This window comes from Sinohyriopsis cumingii, chromosome 3 (genome assembly GCF_028554795.1).
Source record: "Sinohyriopsis cumingii isolate HCF-2022 chromosome 3, ASM2855479v2, whole genome shotgun sequence".
Classification (NCBI taxonomy): Eukaryota; Metazoa; Mollusca; class Bivalvia; order Unionida; family Unionidae; genus Sinohyriopsis; species Sinohyriopsis cumingii.
In genome coordinates this window covers 101,269,146-101,287,224 of record NC_142963.1, presented here as the reverse complement: position 1 = coordinate 101,287,224, position 18,079 = coordinate 101,269,146, and the positions used below count along the sequence as shown (strand labels likewise).

General features: G+C 35.0%; 1 protein-coding gene across 3 annotated transcripts in view; it reads left to right on the top strand.

The window, feature by feature from the left end:
- The window catches only part of LOC149803406 (zinc finger MIZ domain-containing protein 1-like), a 410,193-nt gene that overhangs the window by 296,029 nt on the left and 96,085 nt on the right, over positions 1-18,079 (top strand). Inside the window, exon 1 of one of the 3 annotated variants that reach the window (XM_089953104.1) lies at positions 4,979-5,141. The exons of the other annotated variants lie outside the window; for them this stretch is intronic. The gene's annotated coding sequence lies outside the window, so the exon portion shown is untranslated. Of the gene's footprint in view, positions 1-4,978; positions 5,142-18,079 lie in introns of those variants that run through there. 3 annotated transcript variants of the gene reach the window in all.

Sequence of the window (18,079 nt, the reverse complement as noted above, 5' to 3'; positions counted from 1 at the left end):
GGAAAACAGAAGGTTCTTGGAGATCGTTATTAAAATTAGGTCCCGTTAATAAGCCTGATCTCCGGACAACACGTTTCTACTGAGAACAATAAATATTGATTAATATACCAGAGCTGAGCTATCCGGCTGCAGAATTTACCGTCAACGCTTTCTCAATCAAGGATTGATTTTCCATTAGGACAGAAGTTAACTTCATAATAACGTTCTAGCTTCGGGATGACACCAGCTATGGCTGCTTAGGAAATGACAGCCAGAAGAGGTTGTCCTTACTCCTAGTGGAGAAGCTAATATGTGATTCTTTTGCCGTATTTCCCAAACTATTGGTCGCCATTAAGTCTATGAGTTCTAGCCTTGAACATGTGAATTGAAAAGAGAGACGTTGCATGGAAGTATTTTAAAATGTGAAAGGTCTGTACCAGTTATCTATAATAAAGATATATAGTGAATTAAAACGGGTTTATGAAACATTAATTCTCAACAAAATTGCTTAAAATTTCATAAACGCAAAGCTAAACCAAGCTGTGGTGGACGTACGGACGGACTGGGATAAGACCTTGCCCTACCACTGTCGTGCTGATGTCATTCAATACTCCGTCGCACCGTCTTGAACTAGTTACCAGATAAAGCCTCAGTTTTTACTGCAGAACGAACAGTCATAATAAAATCTTTGAATTAAACTGGTATCTCTCCCAAAAGAAATTTCATTATTTTGGATCGTCGTTCCGCATTGAAAAGCCTTGGAAAACCGTAAATCTGAAATATCCTAGATACTACAGAAAAAAAGTTATGCTAGTCTAATCCTTGGAGAAGCTGTATGTACTGTTGGGTAAGGAAAGGGCTAATAAAGCAGCCAATGTTACCCTGCAGGCACCAGTTTCAGCATAGAAGATTCCATATTCTGACTAAAAAATATGGTATAATCAGTACGTTCATGATATTTTGGCAAAATATGTGGAATGAAAACCTCACGTACAAGCTTTGGAACATCATGTACACTTACTAAAGAGGGGCATCCCTTGTTTACAGCAAATAACAGGTGGAGATGCCAGTTGCTCATCGGACACACATACCTGAATATCAGAATTCCTTGAAGAGTGAACTTCGACGAGAGTGCATACCGTGCCAGAGTCAGCCGACAGTGGGACACATTCGTGTCGAGGTTGTTGACTTACTCAGTGAGACAGAAATATTTTGATGTGAACTGGATCAAGAAACTGATAATAATTTACCACCCGACATTGTCTTGGACATTTAGGGGAATTAAGTTCATATTTTTTAAAAATTGACCATATGTTTTACGGATTCTTAATGTGTTCTCTTTTATATTTAATGTTATGTACATTTTACAGAATTTTAACATATTTACGTTATATAATTTATCTTGTTGTACTTACATCTGCTATACATGTTATATCTTCCTAAAGTTTTTGTGCAGGTATTCATTTACGTTTTTCTTTTAGCTCTTAGTCTTTCACAAATAGAGCTTTTAGGATGTATGTTGTCCATTATCCGTCCGTCCGTTATTGCAAGTTTATTACCGCTACTCCTTATAAACCATTTAAAGAATTACCATAAAACCTTACAAACACATTCATCCCTTGGCCTAATTGATCCTAGCGAAAATTCAGTTGTCCAATATGACCGCGACAACGGCCGTTTAAAAAAAATAATCTTGTCGCTGCTTCTCCGGAACGGATAACCATATTCACATGGAGTTTTGGCCAGAAAATTTCTTACGATTTCTAGTTGGACATGAGTGAAAATGGTTCATATTTAACAACGAGATATGGCCGCCTTTTGGGCCATCTTGAAATCTTGTTATCGTCATTCCTTCTGAAAGGATGGCCATATCAACATGGGGTTTTCACTGATGTCTAATTGCTTGTAAATGAAAATGGAGCCAGATTTGACATCAAACATGACTGCCACAGCAGCCATTTTGAAACGTATGTTATCTCTACTTCTCGCGAACAGAAGGTCAAACTGACATGGGGCTTTCGCCAGAAGTCTTTCCTACGGTGTCTCGTCATAGCGGCTTCTCCTAGATGGCTGGTCATATCAAAATTGTGCTTTCACCAAAAGTCTTCTCATGTTGTCTGGTTGATCCTAAGTAGAAATGTTACTAAAAACAATTTAAAATCTTGTTATCGTTACTTAAGAATTAGTATGGACAGTCATATAAGTATGGAGTATTCACCAGAAGACGTCTTATGTTTTACCATCTGATCAGCGCGGGTCATCTATCGCGTTGTGTCCTTTGGCAAGGCAGTTTGCTACTTTTTTCACCGCAGTCAGTAACTTCGTTGTGTTCATGTGCATTTTAAAAGTCGTATTATCAATGCTTTCTCTTAAATGAAGAGTCAGTTTGGCATGAGTTTTTCATTAGAATAGTTCTTTTGGTAAGTAGCTGGTTCTATTTAAAAATGATGCACACTTTCCATCAGTATAACCATCGTGATAACCATCTAGAAAATGTTACTTATATTCCTTCCACACGGAAGACCATCTCAACATGGGTTTTCAAAGATTAACTTCTTATGATAAATGGTTTGTACTAAATGAAAATGGCGCCAATCGTACCTCCACATACGGCTGACACAAGGGCCATCTTGCAAATCTTGTCATTACTTCACCAGAACGGGTGGTCGTACTGACATGAGGTTTCTCACTAGAAAGATTTCTAATGTTGTTTACTTGGTACTATATCAACATGGTGCCGAGTTGACATCCAAAATGGTCACTACATTAGCTAAGCTAAAAATTATATGATTATTGAAGAATATCGAATATGCTTTCAACCCTCAGCAGTTAATGGAACGAAATTGTCTTATCTTCAATTCTAGGAAATTTTTGACGGCAATTAGAGCTTATGAGGATAAAAACTATACTATTGTAGGAGGTGATGTTCAAATATAAACAAAATGCTGTCAATAAAAAAAATATTTAAAAAAATATGATCGATTCTATGCATGCTGAAATAAATGCGACCATCCAGTTGCTTAATTAAGCATTCGCAGGCGAGACAAAAGAATAATATGTGATTGCCGTTCATTAGCGGGTAGTTTGATGCTGATTGCAGGTATTTAGTTCCACCAATCGCAGATATTGTGATCATTTATTTCCAAATTATTTTTCATAAAGCTCTTTCTGATAACTTGAAGAACACTTTTCTATTCAGGGAACGCCATCATTCGGAAGAGAGAGTAACTTGAGGAATGTAGGTTTTGTTTTTAATGAAACGGCTAATGTAACGTCCGCTTATGACTGAAAAAGTATGTCTGCAACCTGCAAACATTTTGAAAACTTGATACATTCGCTGGGTATCGTGTGCTATCCAGGTCCAGAAATACGTTAAAGTTACACGCGCGTAAACTTTGCTTCCAAATTCTTTTTCACAAGTTGGACAAGTTTTGTTTATTTGACATAAAAAAGAGCTTAGACATTAAAATATATTCTCGTTTTGAACTATGTGCTGTATTTTACGTGTAAATTCTTTTTTTTTATTTTTAAATTTGGTACCGCCATCTTTCAGCACTAATTACGGATGAAATATCGGTATACACACCATTGTTTCAAGTTGGTTACTGATATAGTAAGCCTACCTTCAATAAGCGTAATCGTAATACACAATATCTGATTTTATTGTAAACAAAGTGTTAATACCTGATAAGAAAAAGATTTTGCCCAATTTCGTTTTTCATAGGTGAAAGTTTTATTTTGTAAATTTATTTTAGGTTGTCCTGACAGTTTTTTTTTTTATAAAAATGCATTTGCTTATAAACGAGGAAATTCAGAGTAAGCCTTGTCTTGCTATCGCTGTAAATATTGTTTACATTTAAATATCCTGCCCGTTTGTTCTTGATTTAGGTGACAGTTGTGAGTGGTTGAAAATGTCACAAAGACTATACACATGAGTTCATGAAATTACTGTAGCGAACGATTTTTCTAATCAATGTTTGCGTGTGTGTGTGTATATATATATATATATATATATATATATATATATATATATATATATATATATATATAATGAAAATTAAGCGTTCATAAGTTTCTTTTAAAATTAGTGTCACTTTTTAATATTTCTCTTCCCTATCCTTGAATCTTTTACAGGAAAGAATCTTATTTTTCCCTAACATAATTCGAATTTTAAATATCTGTTGTTTCTTCAAATGCATTGTGAATATGTATTATTTTTTCATCAATTGGATTTAGTTTTTTTAATACTATATATCAGAGTTTGTAAAATCTCTTCTTTTATAAGAATTAGGTATTAAAAATACCTTAAAAATAAATATATTGGGCAATACTTTTAGTAAGCCCGTTTTTTAAATTTAGAAAAACAACTAATCTTTAAATTGAAATAAGGTGCTGGCCATTTAATTTTAGACGGAGGGGATTTTGTGATTAAAAATGCACAGCAATCCCCCCAACCCCCAACCCCAACAAATTTCCTAATTTGTGGAAAAGGTAATATTGTCTTTGAAATTAGCTGAAAAATAATGATTACCCTGAGATCAAAGAACAAAAAGTGTCATAAAGAGTAAATAAAATTGCGCTCGCTTCCTTCCGGTAATTACTTCGCAAATTTTTCTTCTTTTTTTATTTAAATCTGTTTAAAAATTTTTTTGATAATGCAGTTTATATCTATATTGTGCAAGCACTGACAATCTCGGGTCTTTTAGCTGTGGGATACAATGTATATATGTAGATTATATGTAACTTGTCTGTTTAACCTTTTTATTTTATATCAGTATAGGTAAACATGGCTCAAACGTGATGGTCTTTGCGTACCTGTAACAATGATTTCGCTATTCGTCCCATTCACAGTCCGTGGCTAAAAATAGCTCGCACTTGCACGAATGGGCCATTTGGTTTCAACACAAACTGTGTATAGAGCTATTATGTGTGCTCGCACCGGGGCCGCTGTAAACTATGCATATTCATGAGACGGCGGAGCTTGGCTATTGTATGAAGTGCTGAATTGAGCGATTTACCGAGCATAGCGTAAATTGTCGAGAGAGGCACGCCGGGCTTTGTTCGCTCATAGCTGTGAAAAATCAACAATATTTCTTGAAAGTCGACATCCGTTGTTAATCAGAAGTGCTGTTTATGAAGACGTCATGACAAACACAATAAGGGTAAGTCAATTTATATCACTGAGTGATGGACACAGACAGTATGCAACTGTTGATAGTGGATAACATTACTGTCTACATTATCGAAGTTATTAGGTGTCACGCTGAGTTTGTTACTGTCAGACACAGGCGATAAATCTCAAACCAATCAGTGCTACTGTCGCAAATGTTTATTTTCCTTGAGTAGAAAACAGCCACAGTAGCACATCTTTTTATTGTTTACATCTCGGTAGCAACTTGGAGTTGCTATATAAAGTTAAGTTTCCCTCGCTTTCGACGCACGGGAAATGATCACTCACTGACCGCAGCATAACATCCGATGACTTCCGAAATAGGAGGCTGTTTACTTGGCTAATTTCACTTGTCATTCACAAATATTTGTTTACACGATAGTGTTGTGTGTAGCATATTTAGATACAGTGTTAGGTTTATGCGCAGTGTGTGTGTGTGTGTGTGTGTGTGTTATTCGGCGATAATGCTTTATTACAACATATTACAGTATATATTAGGTTAAAGCTTGTATCCAGTGTGTAAATAACACACATGTAGAATGAAAATGGTCGAACCGTTACGCTCGCTAGGTCAATTGAAAATCACCCAGACGTGACAACAATAGACCGATTGGCGAGAAAATCTATTGAGGTGATTTTAAAATAAACTCCACAGAGCCCGACGACAAAAGGACACAGGGATTGACCCTTGTAGAGACCAACCACTACATGTATATATTGGGGAAAGGAAAAAAAGGTAACAGGCCACTTCCTGATAATATCTCGACAATGGTACTAATGATATGATGAGTCGATTCTACACAACAGATTATGCGGGATTAACTTTGCAATTTTTTGTAACACTGTTGATATGACTCTGATGAAAAGTTTGCAAAGTGTATTTAATTTAATGAATTTTACTTAGAGTAAAATATATTATTTTCTGCCTTGCAACTTAACTTATTGGCTTGAACTTTTTATTCAAGTATGAAACCAAGCTATTGTACATAAACTTTATAGAAAACAAATATAGACATTAGTCAGCTTATGACCTTTAAAATATAAAATCACAAGCATACTTTCATGCTAAAGTATTAAAACAGTTAACAAATATATAAACTTAACTTTTTAGGCCCAAATTTTTTTTGAAACTTAATTTTTATCATGCTGTTTGTTTTATGGATCAAAAGGATATAAAAATATTTGAAGAGTTTAAAAATTTTTCAGTAAGTTTTATTTTTCACTGATAGAGTATTTTTTGCAAGCTAATAAGAATCATTGCAGTATTTAATAAGAGATTTTTTCCTTCTCATTGAATGTCAAGTTTATAATACTACAAATATTACCTTTAACATGCCTTCAACATTTGTATGTTTTACTTAACCTTTTATAAGTGAAATATGTTTGATAATTAACATTAAAGGTGGGGTTTTTGTGCATGATGAAATCAGGCCTTTTTTTCTTGATCCCATGACAAAGGACTGCTTCAGCTTATTGTGGTCAATGACTTAATGTTTTTGTTAAGCACATCCCAGTTTTTAAATTAAAGTTAAAACCAACCAAGGGTATCAGTTGCATATTAAGAATATTAATTAGACACTTGATCATTAACATCAAAATGCAGTCTTAAACTTAATAATTTCATAAAAGGTCAAGACTGATACTTTACCTCCAGATGTAAAATATGTCCTATATGTTTACACATACTATAGCTTGTCAATCAAAGCTCCATTCTGCACCCATCCATCAGGAAGCCACTGTAGGTCAGTGGTCAAGGTATTACACTTCTGACCAGAACAGTGCCAGTTCATTTCCCACCATAAGATCAAACTGGATGGGCAACCATCAAATGTCCTTGGGCAAGTACTTGAATCTACTTGCCCTGGCATAGTATAACCTTCAAAGTGTTGCTGTGTCATAAAATTACAAGGACTCAACCAATCGATCCAACACACCTATCAATTCCAGTATCATGGTGATAATGTGGAGATCACAAATCAAGGTACTCTGCACCTGAAATCAATGTTGCAGATAGAATCCCAAAGTGAAGAGGACATTTTTGTCTTCCACACTCCACATCTGGTGGACACAAAACATTTCTGAGGGACAAAGGAAAATAGTACTACATAATGCATTAACAGTGCTATAAAAATCAGATAATCTTGCCTAAGTAACAGTTTATTTTGGTACATCACCTTTGTGGTATACACAGTGCTTTCATATATTTTCAGTGGAGACTTGAATTATTGCAACGAGTTTTACCAAGTGCTCAAATCAGGCAGGAAAACAGCAGTTTTTAATATCTGATTAACCTGAAATGAGATGCACCATGGAATTTTCCATTCCAGGTCTTGGTCCCATTTAACTTGACTGTACTCTCGGTATCTGCATAAATTTAGTCTCTTTTATAATTATTTCAGACTGAAAATAAATTAAATCTTCCTCACCATAGGGGTGACTTTAACCTGGAAAATTTGTTATAGTAATGATTACCAAACACTTAATAACTTGACCACATACCTGGAATGTCTTTATTGCCAGATACAGTGTATATTGTTTTAAAATAGATATTCACTGCCAACTTCAAGTTTGTGTCACCTTTCTTGACTGCGACCATTGCTAGCTCCAACAGTGACATGGATGGATATCCACAAATGAAAAGTTGTTGGCTTATATTTAAGTTCATTACTGAAGAAAAAGTGTATGGGGGTGGGTGGGGTTTGTACAGGGTCAAAATCTGGGGGATATAAGACAAAAATTGCAAGAAATCCATGTACCTGAATATATGTATTAATTTGATAAAGATATTAACTGGTGATATAACTAGGTTCTGACTAAAACACAAGTTTACATTAGTAGCCCAAATTTTTTAATACTAATCTTCATTTTTGCAGCACTTGGAATGTAAAATTTAGCATTCATCTTGGAGAATTAGAAATTATTGACTGGGCTACAACTAATCTTAAATGTTTTAGTGTGTTATGGTATGAAGGCAGCTTTCTTTTGTCTGATCATTCCATGTTTTAATTAATGCTAACTTGTGACTTGGTAAAAGCATCCTACATTTTTCTGCCGGTACCTTTTCTGTTGCCCCACCCTGTGATATATATCTGGTATCCCACTTAAGCTTGTGCCCTAACTATTATCAAGTCAAGCAGTGCTAAGGAGATGAACAAACATTGTTATATAACCCTGATTTTTTTTCCAAGAAAGAAAATTGTAATGGGAATAACAAGAAGATCAGTGTTTTTTTTTTAAGCCATCCTATAAATTCACTAAAAAATTATTATGTGCTTTCCCAGATCTGACAAAAATTAAAACTATTGTTCCATTCCACATTTATCAAGCCATATTAGATTAATTAAGTTGTGATGTGTGTTTGTGTGTGTGTGTGTGTTTTTGGGGGTTGAAAGAAAATGCAATAGTTGAAATAATGATACATGATCTGATTACCATCAGTTCAGAATGTTTACATCTTTAGTGTGGCAGTGGGACCTCAAAATTTAGTGTTGGTTCTTTATAGAAAACTTGATTTTTAACTAATGACTTCAATCCACCCAATTTCGTCATTTTAACCTGTGCCTTTTAAGGAATGTTGGAACCAAGTAATTCATCTTTGTCTTTAGGTGACTGCTTAATACACATTATTGCCATATGAGCTCAAACTCACTGCTGTCAGATTCCAGGGCTCAAAATGAACTCTTTCATTGCTAGAAGAATTTTGTAAGCTTTGATATTTTATACTGAAAATGTTTTGCAATGTACATAATTTTGTAGCCTCCATTTATTTTCAATGGATAAACATTTCTGTTTTATGTGCCATTACAAACCCGTAGACATATACTGTTGTAAGACAGTAAGTTTCAGAAAAACAAGTAGACAAACACTCACAGTACATGAAATAGTTTATGTAATTAAAGATTCAGCGCTCAAATACAGTATCTTTAATTTAAACTTCATAAAAAGTGAAGTGAAAATGTTTTTGCCAAATGGGTACAAGAATGTACACATGCTTGAAATGTTAGAAATCTCTTTTTATTTTTTTAAAATAAAAATAAGAGAAATAAACAGTGTAGCTTCAAGGCATCTTATTTAAGGCAGTTGGTTCTGTTTCAAATCAGTCCATAGCATACTTTTTATTAAAAAAAACCACAAATTCAGCTGTCAAGAAAAGTCTTTAAAAGGATTGCAGAATTGCTACATGCTATTTTGTTTGTAAATTATATTGCTGTTTTTAAAAAAAATTGAAGTTTAAAATAAAATCGTAGAGAAATGACCATGTGATTAACCATATTTGTTTTGTTAAAGAAAATTAACTGCATGTTAATCGACTTTAGCCTTTAGCTACTGTCACTCTTCAGCCAATCAGAATGGCACACAATTTTGAAAAACTCTACCCCTTGTTTGCCTTGGATATACTTTCATAAGGAAAATTGCATTACAGTTAAGTATTTTATGAGAAAAGCAATTAGAATTTAGTTTGTGTGGCTGTTGATATCGGCTAACAACTTTGTGATTTATTCTTGATTTGCTTCTGGTTTCATGAACAGGCATCACAACATCGCTTCTTTCAGTAGTAAGACTGAATCATCCCAATCATAAATATCAGCACTGACATTTTGTATTGTATGATTAGTTTTTACTTAATGCTAAAAAATTTAAAAATGTGATTGGCTTTAGAATCTTACAGATTAATAGTCCACACACAACATTTTGTGTTTCCCTGTGTTACAACTATAGATTTATCTGTCCTTCCTCCCTTCCAGTTTATGTTTGAATTCATCAGAAGTGCAAGAAACATTAAGTTAGTTTAAAGTATGGTACAGCTTCCACATTCACTTCTGACATTATAGCGAGGGATTTAAAACATGCAGGTGATGGAACAAAAGACTTGAAAACCAAGGGTGGTGGGTTCAGTACCCATCCTGACCAGCTTGGGTCAGCTCCCTTTGTGTATCGTTGTGATAGGGGCTTGGCTTCCACTTTGTCTGCATGATAAAGCCAATGACGTGTTTAAAGTGTTTTGAAAGCAAACACCTCCTCCCCAACCCCCACTGCACTTCACCACATACTCTAGATTTTTGTTTTTGTTATTCTTAATAACTGGGTAAGAGGGTACATTGTACATATAAACATAACCATGACTACATTTAAAATGTCTCTGTCAAACAGCATGTAACCAGTTTTGTTTAGAAAATTGGACAAAATCAATAAGTACTGCCCTTCCCCAATGAAATATGTGGTTGATAAAGGTAACATTTCTTTATTGTAAGTATAGATCATACTAAATTGCACAAATACATGTCAAATCAGGTAGAGCAGAGTTCGGTTACAAACAAAATGACAGAACTGGTATCACATTTCCTCCAAGTTGAGTGGCAACAGGAAAGGACCAGAGGCTTAAAAATGGAACAAGTCCATGTTATTTTGGCTTTGTCATAATAATGTAAATATATGAAATATACAATAAAAATAAATAATTGATATGTTTATATTTAATAACAATTTAGAATTGTCATTCATATTCCAAATATTTTAATTATATATATATATATATATATATATATATATATATATATATATATATATATGCATCTGCAAACAGCACAGACCCAGATCTGCCATCACATAATGCACAGGCAGATTTGGGTCTGTGCAACTTGTGAAGAGTAATCAGTATAACAAGCAACATAGACCCTGATCTGCAGGAGCATTATGCTATGGCAGATTAGGATCATTGTTGTTTGCAGTTGGACTCAAACTTCTGTGCAAATTATGTATCTTAATGTAATCTATGGTATTCCATATAAACTTTAGACTAAAAAATAAAAGGTTTAACAATGAAAATTCTGAAATAAATTTGTTGGGGGGAAGAAACAGATTTTGATTCTTGTTTCAGTTTTGGGTCATATTCCCAGCAGACTGGGAAAATATTTGGTTAGTGTTCTCATTTTGGCTCTTAGGTGTGAAAACTTGCTTTACCCCGACATCAAAGCATTTGTATGCTTCAGTGTTAAACAGAAGTATACTTCTTTGTTCATGTCAACAAAATGTTTAAAATTTTTTGGTCATAATATTATATACATCTGGCTGTAGACACACAGTTATAGAGGATCAGCTGTTATTACTTGCAACCACACACAGTCATCAGACTACATTTCTATCTTTTTTTTAAGGAATTTGGTAAATTATTTACAGTACCAATTACTTGCTACACTAAAAGTGTGGCTGAGAGGTTTAGGGTGTTGGCTTCCATAAATATATTTCATAAAAGCTGGCTTTGATTTCATTCCTGGCTGAATAAAAGTGCTTGTGCGCTGATTTTGTTTTCTAAGGTTTTCCCCGTGTTGCTACATGCTCTATATAAAGGATATACATTCATTTTTTTTTGTTCTCAGCATTAAACAAATATATTACTTGCTTCTTTTTGTGAATGACTTAATTGATCTCAAGCCTTTAGGTGTATTAAATGACATTTACTAGTTAAAGCATGTGAATTTTGGTGAACTGTTTTTTTTAAACCCTTATTTTATCAAGAAAGTTACTCTTTATAAATTTTATGATTTTCAGTACTCTAAACTCAGCAACCATTTACCATTTTCAATCTGCAGAGGAAGTAAAAGAAAAGAATTATCATAATGTCTATACCTACTTGCTTATAAATTAAGTCCAACTGCAAACTGCACAAACCCATATCTACCATCACATAATGTGCTGGCAGATCTTTGTCTATGTAGTTTGTTAGGAGTAATCAGTACAACAAACAGCATAGACTCTGATCTATAGGCACATTATGGAACAGGAGATCAGGATCATTGTTGTTTGCAGTTTGACTTATAAATGAGTATATGCGGTAGATTTGCTAGTCCATCTTCAAGCAACATAGATCCTGAATCTGCAATCACATAATATGCTGGCAGATTAGTGCCTACCAGGGTTGCCCCACTGATTGTTCCTAACAAACTGCAAAGACCCAGATCATGCATTATGCAGTGGCACAATTGGGTCTGTGCAGTTTGCATCTGGACTGAACTTCATGGTGAGCATGTATGGTACCTGGATGCCATCTATCTGCCTTCTTCATTGCATTTTTTGTCAACAATTTGTTAGCTGTGTGTATTTTGTGTCATTTAAAACTGGATGAAAAGTTAATAGATTTGATCAAATTATCTGTTCTTAAAATAATGTCATATTTTTACCTGTAATTCAGAGGGTGTCAAAATGCTGTCAAATTACTCAAGTAAGCACTTTATAGTTTGTAATATAAATCTTGCTTAGAGCCAACAAGTCAATAACTTGGTAATTGACATACGAGTTGTCAAAGGGAGTGTTGAAAATGCAGCAGTATTACAGGGATGAAATTCTTGGATTTACTAATAATTGATCTACTATACATAGCAAACACTGTACCATGTTTCACAGTAACCTCTATCTCTGTCAAGTCCTACCAGCAAGCTCAGTTTTCTTGATCCACATAATTGCCCTATTCCTCTCAGGCTGTTAGATAGTGTTAGAACAGCAACAAGTCCCTATTATCAATATGCGGCTTATTGTTTGAGGGCACAGTGATATTGGCAGTAGTAATAATAAAGCTATGTCAATCAATATTCATAATATAGGCATGTCAATTATTGCTTGGTTCATATGTTGTTCGTAAGCAGCGCTAAAATATACTGTTTCTTACCAGAGTAATTAAGTCAGTTCTGCTAATTAAATTAGTTGTCAGTTATTTAAATGATCATTCAGGTACATGTACGCAGTTGGCCTTTAACAGAGGTTTATGTTGCAGAAATTAAATATGAGGAACTATGTACAGATTTACTAGTGATTGGTCCTGTAAATGAAATTGGACACTATGGTAACTTAACTGACTCTTTTATAGATTTTTATGCTGATGTATTTCATTGAGTTATAAATGCTATTAGGGTGAAAAATAAGCTTTTCGTGTTAGTCTGGCTTTCTTTTATTACACCCCCTACCCCCACACACACACACCCACACACCCACCCACGCACATAATTAAGGGGCAATAATTGATTTTGGCCTACAAGGCAAGGATGATGAGAGGAGGAGAATCGTGTCAAAATGTAAATATTGGGCTGCTGACATGAAATCTCACTAGTCAAAAAATTGTTTTTATTTCTGTATGTATTAATGACAGTCCTCTGATTCATTAGCTTAAATTGCAATATTTGTGCAATATATGCTGGTCTCGCCTGCGTAAGCTGTTCACATTACATTCCTAGTGCCTGTCTAAGGAGATATGTAGCATTCTGTCAGTTATGTGTATAAGCGAGATCACTTGACAATTTTGCTTTTACAGTCAAAAGGTAACTTTTATTTATTAAAAAAAGATTCATATTGTTTTGGCAAATATTTAAGATGCAATAGATTTAAAAGACAGCCTGGTGTGGATATTGGTAGAGACTCTTCAAGCAACAAGATATGAGAAGCATGATAGGAATAAAGGTGTGGTTTTCTGTATCACTGCTGGCAGAGCATGGACTTGGGATGATATCTAGGTGAATATCTCGCTAATGTTATTAGTATTATTGACATGTTATTGATGTAAAATCTAGAAGTAAACATCGTGTTTACTTTGAAACATATTGTTATTGTATAGCTATGTTGGACATCTTTTAAAGGGCAGGTTCACAATAAGATACAATGAATTGGGTTAAGTGGCTACAAAATATGCAACAACACAACAAAAAAATTAACATCCATATAGGGGAAAATTGGTATGCATGTGACTTTTTAGTAAAATGAACAGGAATGACCAGAGATTATAGTTTCATTCTGAGTCAGACATGCATAAAGAGAGTTTTTACTGCATCTTTGATGGACCTGAATCCAACTACCTATCAGTTGATGTACCACTGACCACTGCTAACACTAATTGGGTTCAGTTAGTGTTGCATCTTGAGTGGGCCGGGGTGGGTGGGTAAGGTCATTGTTGCTCCAAAACGTAAGAAATCAACCTGTTGATGTGGTTTTCACTGTCACCAGACCGACATTGTACCCCTGTTCAATTAAATGATACATTTTCACATCACTGCAAAGACAACTTATTTTGGGTTGCATCTTTTGTTAACCTGTGGATGATTTTCAGATCAAATACGACATCACTAAAAAAAAGCAAAAGTTGACAAGAACTGGCTGTAGTCCATTACAAAGCATTACACATCAGGTTGATTCCCTGATGATACTGACACAATTCGTTAAGCTACATTATTTACTATTGAAAAACAAGTTTGTTAACATAACTTGTAAACTATTGTAGTTTCTTATTATCTCCATTAAATCCTATACTACCTGCATATCTAGGCAGTAGGTCGGATTGCACTGCTAGTTTATTTCCTCGTTCATATATATATATATAGAGAGAGAGAGAGAGAGAGTAATCTGCCATGAAAGACCACTGCTGTGTGAGACCACCTGTTTAGAGACCACATTCTCAATGCACAAATGTATTGATTATATAGCATTGTGACCTGTTATGAGAGACCATAATTTTTTGGCAAAAGAGACAGCCTTTCAAGACGGGTTTTACTGTATATATGCACACAGACACCAGAGCAAATTATTATCATAATGATCCCATGGATGGTTTACCAAATTTATCAGATACACCAGAATTCACCAAATAGGTATCTTACAAACTGAATTAGTCATTGAAAGGTATAACAAACAAAATAATCACTGTCATTGTCTTACATTTAAATAGTAGTGACCTATACATTCGGCCTCGCACGTAGATGATATTTCTTACACGATGATCAAGCACGTAGATGATATTTCTTACACGATGATCAAGCACATAGATGATATTTCTTACATGATGATCAAGCACGTAGATGATATTTCTTACACGATGATCAAGCACGTAGATGATATTTCTTACATCATGATCAAGCACGTAGATGATATTTCTTACATGGTGATCAGTATATTTGGTGGAGGAAGAACCATTTAGCCACAGGAAGATACTGGCAAGCTTTCTCATATACCCACTTTGGTTTGGTCAAGACGTGAACCCATGCAGACACTGGTGAGATGTCTGTGATTGGTAAAGGAAGTGCCTTGGAACACTCGGCCACTGGGGCAAATTTGGGTGGGGAAAGGAGTGGTGGAGTTCTAATTACTTGTGATATTCATTCCTTTGTTTTACGGTTCTTAAAGCATATACATGTACTTAGAACATACTACATGAGTCCATACAGTGGAAGCAAGTGTTTTTAGCAGAATTGTTGTATAATTCAGGATTAGACCAATTTTTTGTCAAGAGTACACAGGCTATCAGAGTCCTGGATAGATACTTCCACAATGCTGAATTTAAGTTGCCCATTCAGCTACAGAATACAAATAGAACTGAAGAATTGACTTGTTCAACTTCTTTTTTGTTCAAAACATTACCATGAAATTTTTACAATGGAATGGGCTAATGAATTTAGGGGATGGATGCTACATTTGCTCAGTATGCCAAAGGGAGGGGGGGGGGTGTTCTTTGGAAAAGTACTATTGCCTCAGCATGATGTAGCATTCACGTGTTGCTGCGCCTTAAAACAGCAAATGAAGAAACATTTCTTGGTGACATTTCTACCTCTCTTAAATTTTGAAATTTGTCACATCCTGTGTTTTTGCATTATCGGTTTAATATAGAATAGTTTAATAGCTCTGTTTCATTCTGAATCAAATGTATTAACAAACTTGGACAGCCATGTGATTGCATTATTCAAATACAAACACTGGCATTGTAAAGATAGTCACATAAAGAGAGTCATTGTTTGAATAGCATTACTGTATTGGTCTGTGTAAAACAAACACCATAATGTGACAAGATCTACCATCAGAGACGAGTGTGAAATTTGTTCTGCCAGTATTTTCAAGTATTATAGAAGGACATATTAAGTTTGGTGGCAAACAATATTAATTGTCAGACCTGCTTAAAAAGTTACCTGTAGTGGGGAATGACCTGTGTTAAATGGCCACTTTTTTCAAGATCCCTTGCACCACTTTACCTGTCTTTCAAGGCTTATTTTGTCATTTCATAGAGGTGACTACTTGGAGTAGTTCAACTCTATCACAAAAATACCACATTTACCCATGTAAAACAAATATCTAAAAGAGCTCAAATGGACAGTGAACAACATTTTTACAAGCATATTTACAATGTTATTTCAAAATTTAAGCATCAACACTCTAATGCTGACTTTTAAAATTACTGTATATCTATCCTTAACAGGAAATATGTTTCATATGATGCTTAACATGCAGATGTGTTAAGGGAAACCTGAAAGATAAAACATCTTTTTTGACCAAATGTAGCAAGGGATGGATCTATGGGACAATCTGTTGCCAAAGTTTTACAGTTTAAGTTACAGACAGAATAGATCATAGAACATGTTGTAATATTAAATTGTTTAGTTGGTCTTAGAGCAGAAGAAACTTAGTGATGGCCAGTTGTTCATTATCCATTGGTTCATCAGCACAGACTTGTTATCATTACTGTACCTAAACTACATGCCATGAAACCATGTGCACACATTCATCTGTGGGTATAGTTGATCCTGAATGAAAATGGTGCCACTTGGGTATCTAATGCAGCCACCACATCTTGAAACTTTTGTTATCAATACTCTTAAATTGGCGAGTAACTCAACATGGGGTTTTAAGTAAGACTTTTTACAGACTGGTTGGCTGCTCATCTAAATATACTGATATTTAGTGTGGCTACAAAGGCAACCATCAAAAAAATCTTGTTACTGTTACTCATCTTGAAAGTCATATCAACATTGGGTTTTGTATGGTGTCTAGTCAGAGCTAAATGACAATAGTGCTAATCTGATCTCCAATACAACTTCCATGTGGCAATCTTGTGGCTACTTTTCCTAGATATCAAAGATTGATTGCCATGGAGTTACCACCAGATCTCTTCTCTCAGTGTCAGTTTGCTCATGTATGAAAATGGTATCAATCCGACATCCAAAATGGTGACTATTGGCAGCTATCTTGAGAATCTGGTTAATGATACATCTCGTAAACAAAAGGTCATATTGACATTGGGTTTTCATCAGAAGTCTCCTGATGATATCAGGTTGTTCTTTAATAAAAACTGTGGCAATCTGATATCCAACATGGCCACAGTGGTGGCCATCTTGCTTTTCCTTATAAATGGATGGTCATATTGACACTCTTGTGATGTCTAGTTGGTCCTAAATGAAAACATGTCCATCTTAAAACCAAAACTGCCAACATAGGGGCCATCATGTAAATCTTTTTATAGCACAAGAATAATAGAGATGCTTTCAACATTTTGCAGTTGAAAGAAAGAAAAGGTCTTGTCTTGATTTCATAGAAATTCTTTTGAGCATTTAGTGTCAGTCCTTTTAAGAGACTCTTGTTTTGTTATGTTAAACAGATTAGTTGCTTAAATATTCATAATATTTTCAAGTGATAATTTTTTGTGTGGGCTTAACCACCATTTTTAGGGGCCCTGAGTGGCTGAGTGGTCTAAAGCGCTCTCCGTTACGGATCTCTGCCATCTCATCTCTGCCTGCATAGGTTCAAGTCTTGGATGCGGCCAATGTGGGTATGTGAGAAAGCTTGCCAGTAGCTTCTAGTGGGTTGGTGGTTCTTTCTGGGGTTTTCCCAGGTTCTTCCTCCGCCATTAATACTGGCCACCATGTATAGTCTATCGTGTGCTGAAAAATGGCATTAAACCCTACAAAAGCAGCAACAACAACAACAACAACCATTTCTTGAGCAATACATGGTACCCAGTATACCTGGTTGAGGAAGAACCTCAGAAAATCTTGGGGAAAACCACCAAACCCCAGGGGGCTACTGGCAATCATTCTCACATACCCATGTTAGCTGAACCTGAGATTTGAACTCTTGCAGACAGAGGTGAGATGCCAGTGACCTGTAATGGGGAACATCTTAGACCAC